At 41.0% G+C, this 15,341-nt stretch overlaps 1 protein-coding gene across 3 annotated transcripts in view; it reads right to left on the bottom strand.

The window, feature by feature from the left end:
* The window catches only part of VEGFC (vascular endothelial growth factor C), a 143,072-nt gene that overhangs the window by 111,625 nt on the left and 16,106 nt on the right, over positions 1-15,341 (bottom strand). The gene's annotated exons all lie outside the window — the stretch shown is intronic.

Raw genomic sequence — 15,341 nt, forward strand, 5'->3', positions numbered from 1 at the left:
AAAAGGAACGTGACTAGTTCAAAACAAGCAAAGCCAAGCTGAAGCACCATTTGCTTCAGTATCTACTATACAGTAGTAGCTGTGCTGGATAAAAACAAAAGCAAAAATCAAAATGTTCAGAATCTGAACTTTTTTTTTAACCTGGCAATTGTTTTCTGGTACAGTAACTCCTCGCTTAACACTGTAGTTATGTTCCTGAAAAATGCTACTTTAAGCGAAACGATGTTAAGCGAATCCAATTTCCCCATAAGAATTAATGTAAATAGCAGGGATTAGGTTCCAGGGAATGTTTTTTTAAACAATTTTATATTGTACATAGCAATGATGATTGTGTAGAATCATAGAATATCAGGGTTGGAAGGGACCTCAGGAGGTCATCCAGTCCAACCCCCTGCTCAAAGCAGGACCAATTCCCAACTAAATCATCCCAGCCAGGGCTTTGTCAAGCCAGGCCTTAAAAACCTCCAAGGAAGGAGACTCCACCACCTCCCTAGGCATTCCAGTGCTTCACCACCCTCCTAGTGAAATAGTGTTTCCTAATATCCAACCTAGACCTCCCCCACTGCAACTTGAGACCATTGCTCCTTGTTCTGTCATCTGCCACCACTGAGAACAGCCGAGCTCCATCCTCTTTGGAACCCCCTTCAGGTAGTTGAAGGCGGCTATCAAATCCCCCCTCATTCTTCTCTTCTGGAGACTAAACAATCCCAGTTCCCTCAGCCTCTCCTCATAAGTCATGTGCTCCAGACCCCTAATCATTTTTGTTGCCCTCCACTGGACTCTTTCCAATTTTTCCACATCCTTCTTGTAGTGTGGGGCCCAAAACTGGACACAGTATTCCAGATGAGGCCTCACCAATGTCGAATAAAAGGGAACGATCACGTTCCTTGATCTACTGGCAATGCCCCTACTTATACAGCCCAAAATGCCATTAGCCTTCTTGGCAACAAGAGCACACTGTTGACTCATATCCAGCTTCTCGTCCACTGTGACCCCTAGGTCCTTTTCTGCAGAACTGCTACCTAGCCATTCGGTCCCTAGTCTGTAGCAGTGCATGGGAGTCTTCCATCCTAAGTGCAGGACTCTGCACTTGTCCTTGTTGAACCTCATCAGGTTTTTTTTGGCCCAATCCTCTAATTTGTCTAGGTCCCTCTGTATCTGATCCCTACCCTCTAGTGTATCTACCATGCCTCCTAGTTTAGTGTCATTTGCAAACTTGCTGAGAGTGCAGTCCACACCATCTTCCATATCATTAATAAAGATATTAAACAAATAATGTAAAAGTGTAGGTTGGTTGAGGTGGTGGAGTCAGAGGGTGAAAGCAGGAGGCTCCCAGGAGCAGCTCCAAGGCAGAGGACAGGAGCAGCACACTGCAATGGAGCGGGGGACAGCTGAATTGCCTGGCAATTGATACGAGGGGGGGAGGGGGCTGCTGGTCCACCCTGGTTCCAAGCCCCCACCAGCTAGCTCCAACAGACTGCTCTTTCTGCAAGCAGTGGACAAAGCAGGCAGCTGCCAAACAACGTTGTAAGGGAGCATTGCACAACTTTAAACGAGTATGTTCACTAATTGATCAGCAACGTAACAATGAAACAACGTTAACCGGGACAACTTTAAGTGAAGTTACACCGTATGTGGCCAGAGCAGTTCAGACCTTTGGGTATGTGTCTCCCTGGTTGTCACCCAGGCAGGAAGCTTCCAATCACAAAAAGTTGTTCATACCTCTTATCTCTCACTCACTCATGCTTGTTGTCTCTCCAACAGTTTACTTCCAAAGCTAAAGATCCTATCCCACTCTTCCTATGACACTAGCCACTCTACCCAAGTCATAAGCCCAATGGCTATCTGCACTGCTTTGGTTGTGTTCAAGAAACAGTTGCTACTGATCTATAGAAAAAACAGCAAAAACATGTGCCCATCACAAAACAGAGTTTAAGAGCTAAAATACAATGTCAGATCATTATCTGTCTTGGAGATTAGTCAAAAATGTATTTTTCATTTAGATAGTTAGTCGAAATCTAAAAGATCAGTCATCAGTCTGAACACATTTTTGGGCCCTAGTGGAAGCATCAGATCTATGAAATAGAGGTTTGAGAGGCACCTGATATTTCTCCCGAGGGGAAGAAAAAAGAAGGAAGGAACAGGGGAGATGAGGAAGAAGCCTAGAGGCCTTTTAGGGAATCTTCTTCGTGGGAGGACACAGAGTGCACTAAGGGGGAAAACGTAAGGAGACAATAGAAGTAATGTATCCAGACTGTAGGTGGAGAGTTTCCCCATCAGAGGAAAAAAAGGGAGGTCAGAGACACCCTCTACCTCTACTACTACATTGTCTTCTCTTCCTCAAACTCCCCCTATAACTCCTACCTTTCCTCTTCTGTTTGTTGAGGCCATAACTATTGGGAAAGGGGAAGAGGGAGGGAACAGGACATCCAGGTAATAGAGAGGTGAAAAGATGGGCATGACTATCGTCTCATCTGGTTGGTTGCTTGCTTACTGCCTAAGTCACATTCAGAAAAAAAATGCGTACCTAGTGTCCGCGTGGATCTGACCACAATGCAACAATACTTTTATACTTGGTTAATTAAAACACACAGGGTGAAAGTAAAGCAATGAATAGAACAAAACAAATATATGTCTCATGTATTTTACTCTTCCAATTTGCTTTTCATGTGACAAATTTAAATGATAGTCTGACCGGAATTTACATTAAACTCTCAGAAGCTACATCACAAATCTTGAAACAATTAGTTTTATTTGTTTTCTAAATGCTGAAAGTTATTTCTGAACCTGCATTATAGATAGGAACTGCAGAGAGATGCAAAAAAGAACATGAACCATTGGAACAATTTTATTAATCTTGGAAGCCACATTGGCACTATACAAGATAAGGCATATTCAAGCTGGTAGCATCCTGCATGGCATAAATCAGGTCAGAATCTGAACAATCATCAATGAGGACATTGTTTTGGACCAGGTATGATGTATATCTTCTTGAAGATTTTATAATACTGAATATGCTGTGTGTAGACGTGATTAAAAATGTGTAATGAACTACAATTAAATTGTCATACATCTTACTGGACATTTATCGCATGTTAAAACTTGTAAAGATGATGCAGTTTGTTTTAAAACTGGTTTACATTTCATAGACTACTGTGAAGACATAATTTTGACCCTTAAAAAGTCACAAAAACATTAAATATATGGGTCATAGTTCATGACTCAGAAAATAATGACTCATAAAAATATCTCATTTTGCACAGAGGCCAGACAGAAAAAATTATCCAAAACTTGATGAGCATGAAGGCTGAATGATATCATCCTCAGATGTGCCTCTGAAAGAACAGCATTCATACGTATTCTAAGGAAGTAATAAGAGTCATCCATTCACCAAATAATGATCTCTAAGTAAACGCAGGTCTAAAGTAGTATTCCAACTTTTCAATAAAACATGGGCATTTCTTAAAGAATGAAGGATGTAATATGCTAAAATGAATGAAATTGAAAGGACTGTAATACGGTAAACAAGGTGCTGACTTAACCTAGTCATAAATGCACTTTGATATTAGGATGAATTGTGTTATATTTGGGTATTAATCCCACCATTTCACTCTGCGGTCTGTCAAACTGATCTGGTCAACTTCTCTATCAGCGAACTGCAATAATCTTGAAAGGAGATCATTTTGATAATTTCTAAATACATTTTTGAAAAGTTTAGTTCACTCAGCACATGAACATTTTTGTCACCCAAATAAAGTACTTCAGGGCTTGAAACAAATACCAGACACCAACTAGCGAAGGTACTAAACCAGCTCTCTAAAGGCTTATATGAAAAACAAGTATTTTCTTTCTTCCACCTGAGTTTAGGATAAGAGCAGTGACCTGATGAGAAATACACTCATTGTCATAACCCCATGTCCTCTGGTATTTCTAATAGGTTGCTTTCCTTCGTACCTGCTCAAGGACACCACCTTCTGTGCTATTACTAATACTGTCCAATCAATATGGGACTCTCTCTCTCCACGCCTTACCTCCTGGCTGCTGTAAGAGATAGCTTCTCTCTTCCTTCCCTTCCTAGGAATGGTCCTGCCTCCACAAATCCCTTTCTAATGGGAGCGAGGGGACTCCTCTCTCCCTCCTCCAACCCTGTTCCTCAGGGCTGGCCTTACCATGAGGCGAACTGATGTGACCACCTCAGGTGCCAGATTGTGTGTGTGCGGGGGGAGGTGCCACTAGGACCCAGAGTGTAGAAAATTGTGTCTACTGCTGGTGCATATGTATTCTCTCTACTCTAGATACACAGAGATGGTAGAGTGCTGTGCGGGAGGAAGGAGGACACAAGAGACATAACAGGCAGGCAGGAGAAAAGGTGAGAGGGAATAACAGAAAGCAGCAGGAGCTGCAGGGAGAGAGAGGAGGAGCAGCTTCTTATGTACCTCTCTAGCACCCCCAGGAGCCTGGACTGATTAATACCAGCTTCTCAGGGAGCTTCCGTTTCATGCTGCTTCCCTGAACCCACTTGAGGAGAAGAGGCAGTCACTGAAGTAGTAGGAGCCAGTTAGGCCCTTAAGATGCTGATATCTTCCCTCACTCAGGCCCTGCTACCAGCCTCCTTATATGTCCCCTTCAATTGAGTATTGAGATCCACTATAGCTGGCACAGAACAGCGGTCATGAGTGAAAGAAGAAAACGTCCCCTGGGGCAGCATTCAGAAAAAAGAAAGAAAGCAAAGGAAGCTTTTCTATCTAAGCAGGAAGGAGCTCTCCTGAGATACATAGACACAAATGTTCACGGTAAGCCTTCTGGCCCCAGTGAGGATGTGAGTGGTGAGGAGATGCCTGATCTTCCAGTTAGTCAGAGTGCAGGTGACCTGGGAGCTACTGCAGCATTCATATCTCCATCTCAAATGGATGTAACCATACACATTTCCGAAGAAAAGTTTTAGATCAGAGAAAAGTGTGGTGGAAACGCAAGAAACAGCTGCTGCTGAGTTTAGTTCCTTAAGTCTAGATGATCCAGGACTGTGGACCCACTTGAGCAGTAGCCTGAGGGATGTCCTTGTACTGCATGGGCCACAGCAAGTGAAAAATTTCATGTTCCCCAAAGACAATGAAAATAGAAGTTTCCATCCAACACATTACTGGCGTGAAATCCCCAATGGTGACAGAGAGGAGAGGCCATGGCTTATGTACTCAAAAACCAAGAATGCTGCATATTGTTTTTGTTGCAAACTCTTCCAGTCTATTGTTCCAGCCACATTGTGTTCTACAGGAACAAAGGACTGGAAAAATCTGGCATGCCATGAGAAGGCAGCAAATCACCAAAGAGCATTCCATAGATGGAAAGAGCTTGAGATGAGACTAAGATTAAAGGCCACCATAGATGATCAGCATCAAGAGAAGATTGCATCAGAGTCTCTTTACTGGCAAAATGTTCTGAAAAGACTCACTGCCATTGTGAGAATGCTTGCTACCCAAAGCCTAGCACTGCGTGGCACTTCAGATCAGCTGTATGTGCCAAACAATGGAAACTTCCTTAAAATTGTGGAGCTGATGGCTGAATTTGATGCTGTACTTCAGGAGCATCTAAGAAGAGTCACCACCCAAGAAATGTTCACAAACCACTACCTTGGAAAAACAATTCAAAATGAGATCATACAGTTACTGGCAACAAAAGTCAAACAGAAGATTGTGGCAGATCTGAAGTCCGCAAGATATTACTTTGTTATTCTGGACTGCACACCTGACATCAGCCATAGGGAACAAATGCGTTTTGTAACAACAACAGAACCTAGTGAAAATGTCCCTGCAATGGTGATTGTCAGAAAGCATTTTCTAGAATTTATTGACACTGATGATACTACAGGAGCTGGTATGACAAATGTGCTTTTTAAAAAGCTGGAAAATACGGGAATTGCGATAGCCGACATGAGACGTCAGGGCCAACGTAATGGTGCCAACGTGAGAGGAAAGAACAGAGGAGTGCAGACACGGATCCGAGAGTTAAACCCTCGAGTTTTTTTTGTCCCTTCCAGTTCTCATTCATTGAACTTGGTGGTCAGTGATGCAGCATAAGCTTCTAGTGAGGCTGCTGAATTTTATAATGTAATTCAAAGCATCTATGTATTTTTCTTTGCATAAACTCATCGATGGCAAATTTTGAAGCAACATCTGGGAACATCCTCTCTGACACTGAAACTACTGAGTGCCACACGATGGGAAAGTCGAGTGGAGGCGATAAAGCCTATCAAACACCAAATCGGGAAGATAGATATGCCATAGTTGCCATTATGGAGGATAATGCTATGACAGGAACTGTTCATGGGAGAACAGTGGCAGAGGGAAATGGAATCACCAGAAACATACATAACTTCAAAGTTCTGTGTGGCTTACTGTTATGGCATGACATACTGTTTGAAATAAATGTTGTAAGCAAGAGACTCTAAGATGTTGACCTTGATATATCTGGAGCAATGGAACAACTGGACAAAGCAAAGTCATACCTACAGTCTTACTGGTCAGCTGAGGGATTTCAAAATATTCTGAAGAGTGCACAGAAGTTGGCAGAGGAACTTCACACTGAAGCTATTTTCCCACCCATTCAAGAATACAAGAGTCACCAAAGAAGACAACATTTTGATTATGAGGCACGGGATAATCCCATAAGAGACCCCACACAACAATTCAAAGTTGAATTCTTTAACCTGGTGCTAGATTGTGCAATACAGTCAGTTAAAGAACGTTTCATGCAACTCAAGGAACACAGCAGTATATTTGGGATGTTGTATGATATTCCAAAACTCCTCACTATACCTGAAGAAGACCTACACCAGCAATGCAGGGCACTAGAGACAGTGTTGATACATGCATGATATTGATGTGAGTGATTTAGGTGATGAACTGAAAGCCCTTTCAAGATACATTTCAGCAGGATCATCTTCAAAGGCTGTTCTGGAATATATGTGCACAACTAAGATGACTACACTCTTTCCAAATGCTTTTGTTGCTCTGCACATACTTCTAACACTTTCTGCAACAGTTGCCAGTGGAGAACGCAGCTTCTCCAAGCTGAAGTTAATAAAAACACATCTACACTCCACAATGCCACAGCAGAGGCTGGTTGGCCTTGCAACCATCTCAATAGAGCATGAGCTGGCCCAAACTGTGGACCTTCAGGAAGCAGTTCAAATCTTTGCAGCCAAGAAGGCATGGAAAGCAACACTTTGATTATTCAAACAGATAAAAATGCCAGTGTTTACTATGCAGACAAGAAAAGTTACATTTTCTGCTCAGGCATTTGAAAGTTAAGTGTTACTTAAAATTTTTGAACAAGGCATTTTAAGTTGTTAGTTCTCCTTTATTGGGGTAGGTAGCAGAGCAGTACCATGAGAGGAATAGAACAGGAAGAAGGCAGAATTGAGACTTTTCAAAATTTTGGCCCAAGCGAGGAGGTATGGGGGGCGTAATTTGAGCTCCCCGCCTCAGGTGCCAAAATGTTGTGGGCAGCCCTGCTGTTCCTGAGAGGCTGTTGTGAGGGTCAAGGAAATACTCTCTTACCATCCTACTACTCTGTTCCTGGATGCTTGGAAAAAGAAAGGTATTCGCTATTTCACTCTATCCCTTTCCCTCCTTTCACCTGTTTTTTTAGCTCCTCCTCTCTTCTGGATCATAAGTGCCTTTATTGCTGGTCAAATCAGCAGCAGAGTGAAACTGACAAGATTCTTCTTAGTTGTAATAAAGAGCCGGATCATTTCTATGGCTGCTCATCAGAACGATACAGGCTGCTGTCGCTGGGTGGTGCATACGGAAAGCAAAGCCCTGGTCCCATCTCTCAATCCACCTCTTCCCATCCCCTTTTTGACAGCTAGCATCCAAAAAAAGTGCTAGGAAGGAACAAGGCCTACATCCCCCAGCCACTCAGCAGTGGCCTGGGGGGGGGGGGGTTAGGAACTGCTTATCCCTCCCACCCCTGTGCCCATTCAGGGACAGCTACAACCTGGCTCTTCACGTTACTTTAAAATAAACAAAGATTTGGCTGCACAGTAACCAGATATAAACTGAGCTGCTCAAGCACAGACACAACCTTCTCATGGATAAATTAAGAAATTACCCTCCTTTCAGGAGAAACAATTCTCTTCAGATAGCTTTTACAAAAACTCTGCTTCCATAAACTTATTTCTTCTTTAAAACGGCTCCTGTCAAAAGGATTTTCTTTCTAGGCTTGGGGTTTTGTTTCTGCATTTTTTCCAAACCATGAATATTAAAATATTAAAAGGATATATTTAATATAAAAGTAATAGGATACTACTGCAAATGAAGTACTATAGAAATAATACTGCAAATGAACATCTAAACCATGAAGCATCTGAAGAACTGCTGCCCTCTAAGATTCTTCACTGGCGGGACAGCCCTGATTCATTCCATGTCACTGGAAGCCATAGAGTGGATGACGAAAGTGAATATCGACCTTTAATGTGGCTTTTCAAGTTGCCATACAAAAGAAGACGACTGCAAATGAAAATATACAATGACTTTAAACGAATGCCTTTTTACAAACGAATGCCTTTCTACAAAGAAATCTTGTCAAGCGTGACTGTAGTTAAAAATGAGAGGTGATGTGAACAATCATGTTCAAGTTACAGTGGTATATTGGTTGAGACTGACTCTGGTATGGAAAATTTGCCTTTTCTGGGAAATGACTGTAGGTTTTGTGGTAATTTGAAAACATCCACTCTTAGGCATAGTCGACACTACAGAGTTAGGTTGATGTAAGGCAGCTTATGTTGACCTAATTATGCCAGTGTCTACACTACAGCCTTGCTCCCACCGACATAAGTGCCTTACTACACTGACATAACTCCATCTCCACAAGAGGCATATCAGTGTAGTTAGGGCGACACAGTGTCCATGTAGACACTGCATTACTTACATCAGCTGTTGGCTGTCATTCTTGTCAATTTCACAGCTCCAGAATTGACAAGAAAGCTTGGCTGTCACCCGGGGGCTGGGCTCCAGCTAGAGCCCGGCTGCTTCCAGGCTCCCTGCTGGGCTGCTGCCCAGGCTCCCCACTCCCAGCTGGGCGGTGTCCACCAGGGTTTCCATTCCCCGCTCTGAGCCAGACTGCCCCCAGGTCCCAAATACCCACGGGCCTGCTACTCGGGCTCCCCACTCCCCGCTGGGGGCCCGGCTGCACGGAGCTGGGCTTCTGGCAGGCTGAGAGCCCGGGGATGGACAGTGATGCTCCCTGTGGGGAGCGAGAGAGGGCAGCCAGGCCTGTTCTTAAGTCAGTGGAAGCGCTCCCGATGAGGACGTGCACCACCAATAGAAGAAGGGCAATGTGGGCATGAACCATCACAGTAATTACTGCAATGGCTGTAAGTATACCTAACATAGGTTGATTTATGTCTGTAGTATAGTCATGCCCTAAAGATACAGAGATATCAATCAGACAGCATGGAACTGCTTAGCACGTTTCTTTTTTAGCTTCCTTAGGAAATTACCACTCTGTAGACTAGAATATAAATAGTGAAGCTACAAAAAATGCACAGTTCTATGAAGAAACTTAGAACTATAACTTTAAGAAGTTTGAATTTATATAGAACATTTGGGCCAACAGATACATGTTTCTATCATTGCAAAATACCTGTTACTTTGGTTTTGCTGAAATATCTCTTTTCTTATGTGTTATATCACTATAGATATGAACAATTCCAAAAAAGGTACATATTAGCAAAAATATTCAAAGTAGTGATATCCAAATAACAAGTGAGCATGCAATCAAACAGATTTCAGGTGAGTTACATGGAATAGTGGGTTAATTAACTTGCCTTTAACCTCCAGAGACCAAATGTTTTCTTAGAGTTCCAGTGAAACCTACTTCGATGGTATCCATCCTAGTCCCTAGCGGCCCACAACACCAAACTAACACACAGTTTTGTACAATTGGTAGCCTTTAATCAAGAGAGGCCAATGTCTAGAATAGAAGTGTGCTATAGGTCAAGGCTGTGGTGAATTTTCTGTCTGAGGAAATTTGCACAGCCTCTCCTAAATATAACTGGTTCATATATATGCTACACATTCACCAGTAGCTAATTCACAAAGATGTCAGGCTAAATTTTAAAGAATTACTAGTTAATTCTGGGTTTCAGAATGACACACCATAAAGAGGTGTGATTTAGAGCAGTGCTTCTCAAAGCTGGTCTGTTGCTTGTTCAGGGAAAGCCCCTGGCGGTCCGAGCCGGTTTGTTTACCTGCCGCGTCCGCAGGTTCAGCCAATCGCGGCTCCCACTGGCCGCGGTTTGCCGCTCCAGGCCAATGGGGGCTGCGAGAAGGGTGGCCAGCACATCCCTCGGCCCGCTCCGCTTCCCACAGCCCCCATTGGCCCGAAGCAGCGAACCGCAGCCAGTGAGAACCGCAATTGGCCGAACCTGTGGACGCGGCAGGTAAACAAACCAGCCCGGACCGCCACGAGCTTTCCCTGAACAAGCGGTGGTCCGACTTTGAGAAGCACTGATCTAGAGGTCATGTGTACATAGCACAAAGATCGATTTGCTTAGATCAAATTGTAGGAGTGAAGGCTTTGTAAAGAGATGTCTAAAGAATATTCCATAATTATTCCCAACCAGTTTCAGCACTAAGTAGAAGTGCACTAGGGAACTTTTAGTATGCATCAACATGGTCTACACGGACCAATTAATGTGCAACACATTAGTGTGCTTTAGAAATCATGCCCTGAAGTGTGTAGCCAGGCTCTCAGAAAGTACTGACTATACACCTTCTGAAAAAAAACATTAAGGTTTCTCAACATGGATGCCCAAAAATTGAGGCAAACAAAATCACTATTCACTTTAGAAAATTGAAGCATTCAATTTCTCAACTGCAAAGTATCTAAACAAAATTCTGAAAAAAAATCATGCAAATCTATTTGACCTAAACTTATTTTTCCCCCAACAGAAATACTTTGTGTTCATAGTTTAGAAAAAGTTTCATATTATGGCACCCAATTCATTTTTTTTTAAACGTGAACACTGTTAGTATCCAAAGGCTGGTCTACACACACTTAGGAAAACTAATACAAAATTAACTAAAGGTGTGAATTTAACGTGCATTACTTAAATCATATTAAACTTCTGAAGTGAATTAATTCAGTTTAGTTTAAGACCACTTTAATTCTAAATAAGAGCATCCACACAGGGATTTAATGTGGCTTAATGAATCCATTTTAAAAGTTCATTCGAATTAATCTTCCTGCATGTTCTCACGTACACAAAGGCCTAAGGTGACATTTCTGTAGACTATTTTCTGTATCACTCCATTACAGTCTGCATGGGCAATTTTGGATAAATACAAGAATTTCTAAAGGCTTCTTTACTGTCTATTATTTGAAAAGCAGCTATAAAAAATATAAATTTCATTAACTTTCTAGATAAGTCAGAATAATGTAGTAAACAGACTTTGTGTCAACAGTTTTTAGAAAGCTATGTTCTGTTACATTTTGCACATTCCATAGAAATATTTAAGACTGTAAACAAATGTAAGCTTTAGTGGTGGAGTTTGTTCTTCAGTCACCTATATATGCAAATACAGAACAATATACATTTAAATAATTTTCTCACGATTACAAAATCTAAAACATATAATAATGAAATGGAAAGAAAAGCTGTGCGACAAGGGCAAAATATCTGTGAAACATTTAACAACAATCCTACAGCAACCTTTATTCTAAATTTTGCAGAGAAATATCTAGAGTTCTGCAGAAGTATTTCAGTTTTCTTGCACTATGAATGGGCTAATCAAACACACACACTCTCTTTCTCTTTATATACGTAAAATCACTTGAACATTATTTATCGATTAACAGATTCCAAGGCCAGAAGGGACCATTGTGATCATCTAGTCTGACCTCCTATATAACACAGGCCATTGAACTTCCCCAAAATAATTCCTAGAGCAGATCTTTTCGAAAAGCATCCAATCTTGATTTAAAAGTGGTCAGTGATGGAGAAGCCACCATGACCCTTGGTAAGTTGTTCCAATGGTTAATATTTTCCACTGTTAAAAATTTACACTTTATTTCCAGTCTGAATTTGTCTAGCTTCAACTTCCAGCCATTGGATCATGTTATACCTTTCTCTGCTGCTCTGAAGAGCCCATTAAATATTTGTTTCCCATGTAAGTCCTTATAGACTGTAATCAAGTCACCCGTTAGCCTTTTCTTTTTACGCTAAATAAATTGAGCTTCTTGAGTCTATCACTATATGGCATGTTTTCTAATCTTTCAATTTTTGTGACTCTTCTCGGAACCATCTCCAATTTATCAACATCCTTCTTGAATTTTGGACACCAGAACCAGACACAGTATTCCAGCCACTGCCATACCAATGCCAAATACAGAAGTAAAATACCTTCTCTACTCCTACCCGAGATTCCCCTGTTTATACATCCAAGAATCATATTAGCCCTTTTGGCCACAGCATCATGCTGGGAGCGGATTATCCACCATGATCCCCACATTGTTACTGCTTTCCAGGATAGAGTCTCCCATCCTGTAAGTATTGTCTACATTCTTTGTTCCTAGATGCATATGTTTAGCTATATATCGTTTGCTTGACCCTAGTTTACCAAGCAATCCAGATTGCTCTGTATCAGTGACCTGTCTTCTTCATTATCTACCACGCTCCCAATTTTTGTGTCATTTGAAAATTTTATCAGTGATAATTTTATATTTTCTTCCAGGTCTTTAATAAAAATAGTAAATGGAATAGGGCCAAAAACCAGTCCCTGCAGGACTCCACTAGAAACACACCTATTCCATTAAGAATTACATTTTGAGAACTATCTGTTAGCCAGCTTTTAAGTCATTTAATATGTTCCATATTAATTTTATATCTTTCTAGTTTTTCTATCAAAATATCATGCAGTACCAAGTGAAATGTTTTAAAGTAGTATATTACATCAACACTATTATCTTTATCAACAAAACTTGTAATCACATCAAAAAGATATATCAAGTTCGTTTGACAGGATCTATTTTCCATTAATTCATGTTGATTGGGATTAATTATATTACCCTCCTTTATCAGCCATTCCATTATCTTGTTCGGGATTGACAGGTCTATAATAACCTGGATTATTCTGTTTTTACCCTTTTAAAATATTGGCATAATATTAGTGGGTTTTTATTAAATTTATGTCTTCTGGAACTTCTCCATGGTTCCAAGTCTTATTGAAAATCAACATTGACAGGCCAGTGAGCTCCTGAGACATCTCTTTTAAAATGCCTGGATGCAAGTTAACTTTAGTAGCTGTTGTTTAAGATCCTCTTAAGATACTAGTGGAATGGAAAGAGTGTTATATAACATGACTACATCAGTGGTTCTCAAACTTTTGTACTGGTGGCCCCTTTCACACAGCAAGCCTCTGAGTGCAACCCCCCTTATAAATTAAAAAAAATATTTAACACTATTATAAATGCTGGAGGTAAAATGGGATTTGGGGTGGAGCTGACAATTCGCAACCCCCCACGTAACAACCTCGCAACCCCCTGCGGGGTCACAATCCTGTTTGAGAACCCCTGACTACATCATCTGTTTTTTTCCCCCAAATACAGAACAGATATATTTATCGAACACATTGGCCTTTTCTGCATTGTTTTTGATAATTCATTTATATCTAGGAATGGACCAGTACAATTGTTAGGATTCTTTTCATTCCTAATATACTTTAAAAAGTCTTACTGTCCTTAAGCCTGCTAGTCATAGATTTCTCTTTGTATCCTTTTGCTTCCCTTATCAGTTTTCTATAATTCCTATCTTCTGATTTATATTCGGAAGTATCAACTTCCCCTTTCTTCCTTTTATTTTTATTTAAATTTAATTTTTTTTATAGCTGCCTTCACTTCCCCTCTAATCAGGTTGGCTTATTAACCAATATAGTCTCTTTCTTGATTTTGGGATTGTTGCTTTTTGAGCATCTAAGTGTTCTTAAACATTTTTCTGATTAAGTTCTTCCTCTCAGCTGTTTTGACTCATAACTGTTTTCAGCTTTGTGAAGTTGGCCCTTTTAAAGCACCAAGTATACATATCAATGGTCTGGACTTTATTGTGATTGCACGTTATAAATGTGATCATGTCATGATCACTTGTACCTTAGTTACCACTAACATTATAAACATTATAATGGTAATTATAACAATAAATCTACATTTTAAAAATATGTTGCTCTAAAGTCCTTCTGCCAATCTCCAATCAAGGATGGAATAAAAAGGATTACGTGGAACTTTTCAGAGAGAAAGAATGACCACGTATCTTGTCTTACATTTCTTCTTAATTTAAAAGACAAAACAAAAAACGAACAAAAAAACCAAATAGGATAATTCCAGTATCTTTGGGATGTGGCACCTTTGGAGTTCCTCCTTTTTAAATACCCAGCTGGGAAAGAACCCAACCCATGTCAGGACACTGGAGGACTCATTCTGAGCCTTTCGATATCATGCCCATGATTTGAGTTGCCATGATGTATGTGGTGAGTAGGCTAGAGGGGAATAAGGAATTTACCTCTAAGAAACAGGTGCTCCATGGCAATTAACAGAAATATTTTGAAGTGCCAGTTCCTTCGTCCTTTTGGGTACTCTGCTCAAAACTGGAGGCAATTTGTCTGTATCTGTTTTCAAGTTACAATATAAATATGATAGAAAAAACATTTCATAGATGCCATGTTAAATCACCAGATGAACCAGTAGAGACAGAGATAAACAAAGAAAAATAATTTTACTTACACTGTATGTAGGGTCCTACCAAATTCATGGCCATGAAAAACACGTCACGGACCATGAAATCTGGTTTCTCCCCATGAAATCCGGTCTTGTGTGTGCTTTTACCCTATACTATACAGATTTCAGGGGGAGACCAGCATTTCTCAAATTGGGAGTCATGACCCAAAAAGGAGTTGCAGGGAGTTATTTTAAGGGGGGGAGGGGCACGGTATTGTCACCCTTACATCTGCGCTGCCTTCAGAGCTGGGTGGCCGGAGAGCGGTGGCTGTTGACCAGGAACCCAGCCCTGAAGGCAGCACCCCGCCAGCAGAAGCGCAGAAGTTAGGGTAGCAATACCATACCAAGGGTAGCAGTACTGCAACCTCCCCTACAATAACTTTGTGACACCCCCGCATACACAACTCCTTCTTGGGTCAGGACCCCTACAATTACAACACCGTGAAATTTCAGATTTAAATAGCTGAAGTCATGAAATTTATCATTTTTTAAATCCTATAACTGTGAAATTGACCAGATTGGAGCGTGAATTTGGTAGGGCCCTAACAGTGTGCAAGCAAGCTGAAAAACAC

This window comes from Chrysemys picta, chromosome 5 (genome assembly GCF_011386835.1).
Source record: "Chrysemys picta bellii isolate R12L10 chromosome 5, ASM1138683v2, whole genome shotgun sequence".
Classification (NCBI taxonomy): domain Eukaryota; kingdom Metazoa; phylum Chordata; order Testudines; family Emydidae; genus Chrysemys; species Chrysemys picta.